Source organism: Enhydra lutris, unplaced genomic scaffold, assembly GCF_002288905.1.
Source record: "Enhydra lutris kenyoni isolate GAN:26980312 unplaced genomic scaffold, ASM228890v2 scaffoldscaffold9, whole genome shotgun sequence".
In the NCBI taxonomy this organism is placed as follows: Eukaryota; Metazoa; Chordata; class Mammalia; order Carnivora; family Mustelidae; genus Enhydra; species Enhydra lutris.
Window position 1 is genome coordinate 45,954,251 of NW_019154093.1, and position 10,746 is coordinate 45,964,996.

Here is a 10,746-nt window from a genome sequence, read left to right on the forward strand (position 1 = left end):
ATTAATCAGTGAAATAAATGTTTGTTTGATGGTATATACTTTTTTTTAAACATTTATCATTCTAGTATTTATATTTCTTATTATGGGCTAAGTAAAGTACATACAATTTCCACTCCTTTTAAAGTGACTGCATTATGAAAAGTTTCCTTTTTTCCTATATTTTTGGAAAACTTAAACTCATATTTGTAGTGCCAGAAGATTAAGTCAAAAGTATATTTTAAATGTGTGTTTATTTAATCTGAGCATACTAATAATTAATATCAAATATTATAAAAATTTGTAGATTAACCTTTTTTGAATACTTTATTAATCCAAACAAATTTTTTCCAAAGCCATTTTGCAATAATAGCAAAGTGCAATAATTTAATTTTTACCTAATTCTTACACTAGTATTTCAAAAGCTTATAGTTAAAAAAAATTGTTTTTTTCCTTCTGTATTCTAAGGAGTTTTATGTAGCTTCTCAAAATTTATTAATTACTATTTAAAAAGCAGTATGAAAGAACGGGTCAGATAATTTCGTGTTGTCGCTTCTCCATGGAGAGGTCCTTGAGAGAAAATCTTAAAGGGATAAGGGTCTATTCCCTTCGTCCTGCTTTCAAATGTCCATCACTTGAATGATATGATTAATTAATTCTAATTACAGTAATTCTTCCATACAAAGGAAAGACTTCAGCAATTGCAGAGGGGAGAGAAAGTATATTAAAAGTGATTGAATTGATAGTTTCACCTTATCTTAGGCTCAAGTAACTAACTGAAATTATAATTTAATATTTAATTTTATAAGGAGTCTTTACTTAAGAAAGGAGAATACATAGTATATTCTAGGTTTTTATAGCTACAGCTTCTTTAAATAAATTTGGAAACAACAATTTTATTTAATTTCATAAATAGGAGTATATATATTTTAAAATAATAAAAAGTATTAAAGTTGGTTACTATAAATAATATATGTCAAATTATTGGTTTGAATATTTGCGAATAATTTTAATGAAGTATTTATATTGAATTTGTTATCTCAACAAAGAATTATGAGATAACTGTAACAAAAAATTGTTCTCTAGATGCATAATTTTTCCATGTGACTGACTGTAATATTAAATTTTCTCATAGTCTTCAATAAAACAGGTTTGAAAAACAATTGTTCATACTGCTGTGTCTTCTCAGAAGTCCATAAACATTTGAAATGCTGTTCCACATCATAAGCTAAAATAGCGAAGAGCAGCAATGGAACATTCCCTACGGGTGATACAGTTCTGGAAAGTACATTTTTCTGTACAATAGGGAGAAAGAATGTTTACATACTTATAAAAACCAGGTGCTGTTGGACAAGTAGGAGACTTACTCCATAATCTCATACTTTCCACATTATAAGAGAAACAGATTAAAATATTTTTATCAAAAGGTGTTATGGTTCTATGTAATAAAAAATCACAGATATATTGATTTTATTATCCATATTCATTGGTACTAATATAAATATATGAAGCTTCTTGTATGTATTCTAAACATTTTATAAAGGGTCCAATTCTCTGGTATAGTAGTGAGGAGTGGGTATCTATTAGTGAACACACGAGGCATTATCTTTTGTTCTCATAAACTTATTAAGAAAATATATAGTAAACAATGACATAAATACTTACAAATCTACAAACTGTGATAAATGTTATCAAGTTACAAATTTGGATTATTTGAATAGACAAAATGAGGGTGGTTTAGAAGGGTTCAGGAGGTACTTCTCTTAGGATTTAGTATTTAAACCAAGACCCAATAAATTATAATGGATTAGCAGATCAAAGTATCCATGAGGCTTGAGAGAATTGAGGATAGTGCAGATCTTGAAGGAATTAGCAGAAGTAGCCAGGGTGGAGGCAACAACGTGAGAGGCAGTATGAGAAGAGGTGAGTGAAATAGACAGGAATGAGAATATTACTTGGATTTTCTCTTAAATGCAAAGGATTTTAATTTATTCTTTCATTCAAGAACACTTACGTACTTGAGCCTTTTCCTTAAGGCACTTAAGGAAATGGGATGGAATATATAATGGAAGAGATGACCAGTCAATCGGCAAGTCAAACACTGTTCACTAAGTGCCCAGGGATTGTTTGCAAAGAGCAAAAGAACACAGGAAATGACACCCTCACATGTGATTTCTAAGCCAGCCTCTAATGACCAGTAAAGCCAAAGGAGAGCAACCCAGAGAAAGTTAAGTGATTACTCAGTATATCATCAGTCATTGGACCTATCTCTGCACAGTCACTTCCTAGGTGATCAGACTTAAAGGCTCAAAATACTACCCTTACACCCTATCTGACTGCTTCACTAAGTCTAATAGGCATCAGGAATTGAACGTGTCAAAAAACCCAAAAAATCAAGCTGCTGTTTTTCCCCCTAAAGAACTTATTTTTGCTTCAATTTTTCCCACTTCAAAAAAAAAAAAAAAAAAAAGCTATCTCATCCTTCTAGCAGATCAGCCTCATTCATCAGCAAACCCTTCACCTCCACCTTTAAAACATTCTCAGAAGAGGACTACCACTTACTGTCTTCACAGTGCCTATCCTGGGAGAAGCCACATTGTGCCTCACCTGAGCTATCGCAAAACTGCTAATTGGTCTCTCTGCTTCCATCCTTGCCCTCCTACAATCTGTTCTTGTTACAGCAGTCAGATGGATCCCTTTAAAATGTAAGTCAGACCATGTCTCTATTCAGAACCCTCCAATGGCTTCCCATAGCACTCATAGTTAAACCTAAAGATCGCACGATGACCTCTGGGTTAGAAATGATTTTGTTCTCACTATGCCTCTTCTCTCTAGTCCTACTTCTCTCTCCTTTGATTACGTCACTATGTTCACATTGGATTCTCTGTCCTTCCTCCAGCCCACCAGCATGCCCTAAGGCTCTCCACTATTCCCAAGGCCATTCCCTCACCACCTCTGTTTAAATGCCGCCTTAACTACATACTTGCCTCCCACTGTATGTTTATTAAAAACTGAAACCCAAATGATAAAATCAGAGCTGAGTTCAATTCTATGGCAATACAGAAGATGATGGTATTCTTTATTGTTTTGGATAATGCAAATTCTATATGCAAACATGATCTTTCCTTGCCTGAATCATTGGAACATGGAGAAAAAAAATTCTCCTTGACCAAACTATAGTCAGCCTCAACCTTGGGCTTCAGTGCCCTTCTTTGAAGAATTCAGTTTTAGCAAGAATCTTGCTAAGTCAGCTTAGAGAGAAACCTACCACTCTTGATATCCAGTCATTTTCAATATCTAATTAAGTTCCTCATCCCCCACCCTTGATATCTGATCACACTGGCCTGCCTCTCAGCAAGAGTCCTGTTAAAGTAAATTTAGCGAGAATTGTCATAACCCTTGCCATCCGCTCTTAGTAATTTTCCACTCACTCCCCTCCACACGCCACACAAACTGATCCTTGTCTATAAATCCCCAGCTGACTTTATTTTATTCAGAGTTGAGCTGAATCTTTCTCCCCTATTGTAATAGTTTTGACACCTATCACAGTAGTCCTGAAAAAAGTCTTCCTTACCATTTTAACAAGTGTCAGAATAGTTCTTTTCTTTAACAAAACTCAGAGCCAAATGCAACATCATAATATCCAGCAAATTTGGGGTAACCGGAAAAACTTGTATTTGCAGCTTTTACACTACCTGTATTCTCTTTATCTATAAATACATAAGCTACTTTAAACCCTTCTTTATATAGAGTGAAAAACCTTGAATAATCAGTATCACCCAAAGGCACATGACTTTATTTACTTAGAGGTGGGAATCTCCGCATTTTATATGATATGGACAAGTATTTTCTGGAGGGGATGTTTTGTGAACTAACTACAAATAGTCTGAGATAAGATAAAAACAGAAGCTCAAAACAAGATTATACAGAATTAAAAAGTATTTCTGATGATAAATGGTTTGCAATTATTCCAGAAGTCATGACTTTGAGGCTAGAGAAATATGTGCATTTTACGTTAAATAATTGGAAAACTTCTACTAGCATTGTGTTTACTGGCAAGGCTACCTTGGGGATAACTGACTTGAATACTTGAGCTTTTCTTTCAAATACAAGAAACCTCATTAATATGAACCTTAATTAGGGAAATGGTGCCTTTAAAATGATTCACACTTTTGCTTATTAATATTTACCTATGTGTGCCAATTTTATCAGCTGTGGTTTCCTTATTATTTATCTCTAAATATTAGTACCATGAAAGCACAGGGGCTAATTAATGACTTGCAAATGAACGAAGTCATTCGTTATCATTTTTGTTTCAATTTGAAAAAAAAAAAAAAAGATTAAGCTTGTCGATTAGGAGTCCTTAATACTTTTCTAGGAATAAGCAAGACAAGAAGGTTAGTGGCAAACATGAGAACTCTGAAATTCACTGCTGCACTTGAGTATCCAGAGAATTAAAACAGCTGTGAAGAAAAAAATCATTCAAGTTGTGAAAACTTAACCCTTGAGAGAAACTAATATTTTAAATTTAAAATCTTTCCCCTGGATTCATCTTAAGGAATATTTATCTATACAGAGATCTGTTTCTTACCTTCATTGATAGATGCAGTTGCTTCAAAGTCTGGCACACATTTTCTGATGTTTGACAGAGTGCATTAAAAATTTTTAAGTGCCTTATTTTTTAAAACAAGAAATTTAAATAGATAAGCTGGAGAGAGAGCAGGAGCTAATTCTGAAAGATTTAGACCTACAGGTACATTCAACCCAAGGGCTTCAAATTTAGACTTCAAAATGAATCATCCCGATCAGTCATTTTTCTTTTCTTAGTCTTTTTCTCAATAATTGATGAAGCCATCTATATGCTGATGTCAGATCTCACCAAAAAGAATGAGAAAATTTCTCTTACAGCACTTTTAGACCCATGCTTTAATTTTTCACATATATCAAATGGAGTCTGGTTCATTTAAGAATGTGTCATGATCACAAATACTATGTCCTTTCAAATAGTTTCATTACCTTTAGATTAACTGGCCTAGTTAATCCTCTTCTGCCATGGACAAAGGGTGGATTTCTCCTAGCCTACCAAGAGGACACTGCTCCCCCGGCCCCCACCAACAGTGACCCATTCTCAATCCCTAGATCCCTGCAGAGATGGCTCAGTAGTTTTCAGCTGAAGCTTTTAAAGTGAAAAGATATCATCTCTTAATTAAAGAAAAATATCTACTAGTGACTTTGGAATCAAGTTGAGTTTTGTCTTCATTCTGATTTTCTTCTATTGTTCTCAATTGGAATCATATCTTTAAATGCCTTACTTACAAGCTAATCCCATAGAGTATCAGAAAAAGTGGGGTAGTGCTGAGCAAAAAAATGCCCCTCTTCCAAGAAAACAGGCACAACTAAAATGTGGAACCTGTGAATACAGCAAAAGGAATGGTGCAGATAGAATAAGGTTATGGACTTGAAGATAAAGAAGTTATTTTGGATTATTCTGTTAGGCCCAATGTGAGATGTGAGCCCTTAGAAATGAAAGAGAAGGGCAGAAGAGATACAGCAGTGAGGTACTAAAGAGGAGGAGGCAGAAGGGGAGGCCAGAGAGAACTGAAGACAAAGGGGGTCATCAGGTCAGGCAGGAAATACGGGAGGCCCCTACAAATTGAGACTGACCCCTGTCCAACAGCCAGCAAGAAAATAAATTGCATGACACTAAATTTGGCCAACAATCTAAATAAGTGTGGAAACAAATTCTCCCCTGGAGACTCCAGAACAGCCTTAATTTTAGCCTAGTGAGATTTGAAGCAGAAGAGACAGCTAAACCACACTGTACCCAGACTTCTGACCACCAGAACTGTGAAATTATAGATTTGTTGTTATAAGCCACCAAATTTGTGATAATTTGTTATGATAGCAACAGAAAACTAATGCAAAGTAAAAGACATGTAAATATAAAATATAAATTGTATTTATATATATATATGAAATACCCTATAATTAGTGTTTCTTATATTTTAAATAAAAACTTAAAATCTAGTTTAAAAGAAAAACTAATTTTTTAGTAACCCATATTTATTATTGACATTCTAGATATTTGGTGAGTAATTGATCATTTAAAAATGTATTTGTGGATTCTGTTTCTGTGTCTCTTAAAGAGGTCACAAATTATAACTAGTATAGGACTTGCTCTTCAGTAAGTCGTAAATACAGTTTGGACTTTCAAGGACCTGTCACATTTTCCTCTGTATAATGCACAACTTTATAGGCCCTTCTTGGAGGGTTGCTTCATTAATAAATAAAAATACAGGATGCCAGTTACATTTAAACTCAGATAGACAATAACTAACTTTTGACTCTAAGTATCTCCCACACAATATGTGGGGCATACTTAAAAACTGATTTGCTGTTTATCTGACATTCAAATTACTTGGGCATCCTGTGTTTTGTATGGTAACCAAAACTTCATAGTTTTAAAATTATTTTCACATCTGAGCCTTTTTGTAATCTGAGGACACTGACTTCTTAGGAGAAAACCCCAAGGGCATCACCCTCTCCACATATGACAGTTTGAAAAGAGATCTCAAAGGAAGAGGGGGTACATTTTCAGATGTGCAATTGTTGTGGAACCTGGACACGTGTGTATGTGCAGAGACTGACAAAATGTCCTAATAGTGTATAGTGCATGAAAGCACATATCAAAGGTTTGAGACCAGTAACGAATACACCCAGGCTAGGCAGGACTCCTTCCCCTTAGAAACCCCTTGGTGTGCATTGTGAAGCTATGCTGGGAGGCAATGGATTAGACCAGCCTCTGTTAAAAAACAAAAGCAAAAACAACAAACCCCCACCCCCCAAAACCAAAAACCTTTTGTTAATAAACTAATGACTAGAATTAAAATTTCCAAAGCTTAGATGTGAAATTGCATTACTATAAATTTAGTGCAAACTCTCCAAAATTATGACACCATGGTATTTGTTGAGCTGTTGTCAGAATCGTGGAGTGGAGTAAGTTTGCCCCCCACCTACATCTACGTGATGCTGCTAGGAAGCATCTTTTTCCAAACATCATGAGCCTCATCTTATTCCATTCACATTCCTGAGGCTCAGGGTCGAGTAGTCTGGGGAGTGTCTACAGACCTAAGAGCTACTCCTCAGCTTGGGTTATTCACACTTGGCTCAGAAGAGAGGAGAGCAGAGAGACAGAGGAGTGCCATCTCTAATGCTAGGAGAAAGATATTAAGAGTAATGTGAAACATGCTGAAACAGCTGAAACAATCTGAAAACATAATAAATATAAATAACCTAAACAGTTTCTAAATGTGATCAGACAACAGTATCCTTCATAGAACATCTGAGATATTAACAGCATTCACGGTATAATACCTTGAGGTTTATACTTTAGAAGATAACAGTGCTTTCCCACCGATCATTGACTGCTGGGGTAGAGAACTGGAAGAATGGTTGTTCTGGGATAAAATAGCATTTTGCAGGTAGTTACAAACTACTGTAACATTGAGATGGGAGCCAAGGACCAAAACACTATGGAACGTTTTCTATGTGTCAGACATTGTGATAAGTGTTCTTAATTTTTAATTCATTTCATCCTCACACCAACTTTATGGGGTAATTCCTCTTCTTATCATTATCATCATCATCATTATTGATTTCACATTTATGGCAACAGAGGCATAGAGAGGTTACATAATGTGCCCAAGGTGACATGGTTAGGAAGTATCAGAGTGAAGATTCATACCTAGTAGACAGGTTCTAGAGGATATGTCCCCCTTTAAAAAAAAAAAAAAAAGATTTTATTTATTTATTTGACAGAGAGAGAGAGTGAGAGAAAGCACAAGAAGGGGGAGTGGGAAAAGGAGAGGAAGAATCAGGCTCCCCACTGAGCAGGAAGCCTTACGTGGGCCTTGATCCCAGAAACCTGGGATCATGACCTGAGCTAAAGGCAGATGCTTAACTGACTGAGCCACCCAGGTGCCCCAGGATATGCCCTTAAGCACATTATAAAACTACCAAATGATAGATGAAGGGCCAGTAAAGAAAAGTTAAATTGACATCTAAAATTTCATGAACTTAACTGCTTAGACATTTACTATATTATCTGCTAATAGTTACTTCACTTTAGAAATGGTTTAAAGTAGAAGATGGTTAAAAGTAGAAGAGTAAAACATTAATGAATAGTGATATGGCTAGCTGTTTGGCATCAATGTGTTCATTGAACTTAGTCAAGACCCCAGCAGCGAAGGCCTTATAAACAGTAGCATTTAGTGTGTAATGCCAGTGATCCCCTAATGGAGATGGCTATCTTCACTGTTCTCTGTGGTCAAAGTTCTAAGAATGTGATAGTCTTCCTGTGCTGGTAAACAACAGAATTTTCTTCCTTTAGAGTTCAGATATGGTTGATGGGTTTGTGTTAGTGGTCAAGTAGAATGCCTTAAAATCATCTACTGGGGCACAGGGGGAACACATTAGAATTACCACTGACCTTTTTCCAAGGAAAAATTAAGGTTTTACTACTTAAAATACATATGATACTGGTGTTTTCACTTTTTCAATGTCATATAAAGCCACATGTCAGGAACAAGCCATTCAGTGGGATGAGTATTTGTTCCTAAAGGTAGAGACGTTCACCCTTTTGTTATCTTATGGCCTACTGCAACATACTGTATGTGTGCCTGTTAAGTGGATTTTCAGGTCACATTATGTAGTTTTAATAAGGCAATACTAACTAAGTAAAAAACCAAGACCCCAAATGTTTCTGTGTGCGTTAAAATTAAACCTGATAAAGGCTACATAAATGAGACAATGACAGAACTGACATTTCCCTACCTCTAGAGTAAGTTATTTGCTAGCCATGCTGTAAGGTCATGTAAGTCAACCAAGTTAAAAAGTACATAAAGATCTAATCAGATTTGATAAAATGCTATTTAAAAATTCAAATTATTAAGAGGACTATTTGAAGTATGCATTTAGATCCACAGTTTTCAATCATATTTAAAGTCATTCATAATCAATTCAACACATCATTTCTCTAAAGTCAGTAATGCATTTTTAGCAGTCTCTTTTAATGTTTTCTACTTAGAGTTTTAAAAAGTCATGTACATTGGAAAATAGCTTTGTTCTTCATGATGAAGTAAGCTAACCAAAATAATATCTGGAAAATAATGTGGCACAAATTTAAATGCATTCCATTTATAAATTTAAATACACATTCCTTTTAGTGATATTATTGCAAAGCACAATTAGAAAGCAATACTGAAGATCTGAAGAAATGAGTGTTAGAGCATTCAATGTGATCTATTACACAGTTTCACCAAAGTATGGATTTAATGCCTCTTTGTGAGGTATCAGCTCTGATAACCATCAAAATCAAGTGTTAAGATGAACTTAGGTCCAGACCTTTGGATTGCCGTAAAGTATAATCAATGTTTCATTTAAAAAACTAATAATATTTTAGTGAGAATTATTAAATTGAAGTATTGCTATCTTTAATATTTTGAATTTATATTTTCTGAATGTTTAATAATATAATTATATATATGTTGTATATTTCATGTAATAGTACAGTAGTGTGTACAATTTTTCAAGATGTAAACATTTATTAAGTTACATATTTTTTACTGATGGGCTCTTTAGTCAAAAAATTCAGGGATCATTGCCTTATATAATTTGGCAGTTTCAAAAAACAATAGATGAGGGGGGAGGAGTCAAGATGGCGGAGAAGTAGCAGGCTGAGACTACTTCAGGTAGCGGGAGATCAGCTAGATAGCTTATCTAAAGATTGCAAACACCTACAAATCCAACGGGAGATCGAAGAGAAGAAGAACAGCAACTCTAGAAACAGAAAATCAACCACTTTCTGAAAGGTAGGACTGGCGGAGAAGTGAATCCAAAGCGACGGGAAGATAGACCGCGGGGGGAGGGGCCGGCTCCCGGCAAGCGGCGGAGCAACGGAGCACAAAATCGGGACTTTTAAAAGTCTGTTCTGCTGAGGGACATCGCTCCAGAGGCTTAACCGGGGTGAAGCCCACGCAGGGTCAGCGTGGCCTCAGGTCCCGCAGGGTCACAGAAGGATCGGGGGTGTCTGAGTGTCGCAGAGCTTACAGGTATTAGAACAGGGAAGCCGGCTACAGAGACAGAGCCGAGGAGTAAGCTCTAAGCTCGGGGTTACCTTGAACCGGTCGCAGGCTCGGTCAGCTCGGAGCGCGGCCGGAGGCAGGGTGACGGGAGTAAATCGGCGCTGTTCTCTGAGGGCGCACTGAGGAGTGGGGCCCCGGGCTCTCGGCTCCTCCGGGCCGGAGACCGGGAGGCCGCCATTTTCATTCCCGCCCTCCGGAACTCTACGGAAAGCGCTCAGGGAACAAAAGCTCCCGAAAGCAAACCCGAGCGGATTACTCAGCCCGGCCCCTGGTAAGGGCGGTGCAACTCCGCCCGGGGCAAAGACACTTGAGAATCACTACAACAGGCCCCTCCCCCAGAAGATCAACAAGAAGCCCAGCCAGGACCAGGTTCACCTACCAAGGAGTACAGTTTCAATACCAAGGAGAGCAGCGGAATTCCAAAGGAGGAGAAAGCAAAGCACGGAACTCATGGCTTTCTCCCCATGATTCTTTAGCCTTGCAGTTAATTTAATTTTTTTTCTTTTTCTTTTTTTTTTCAATTTATTTTTCTTCTTCTGCTAAATTTTTTTAACTTTTACCCTTTTCTTTTTTAACGTTTTTTAACTAGTTTATCTAATATATATATATATATTTTTTTCCTTTTTAT

General features: G+C 36.3%; 1 protein-coding gene across 2 annotated transcripts in view; it reads right to left on the reverse strand.

Annotated features, from left to right (window-relative positions):
* Positions 1-10,746, reverse strand: part of LOC111143169 (adhesion G protein-coupled receptor L4) — a 116,548-nt gene that overhangs the window by 4,397 nt on the left and 101,405 nt on the right. The gene's annotated exons all lie outside the window — the stretch shown is intronic.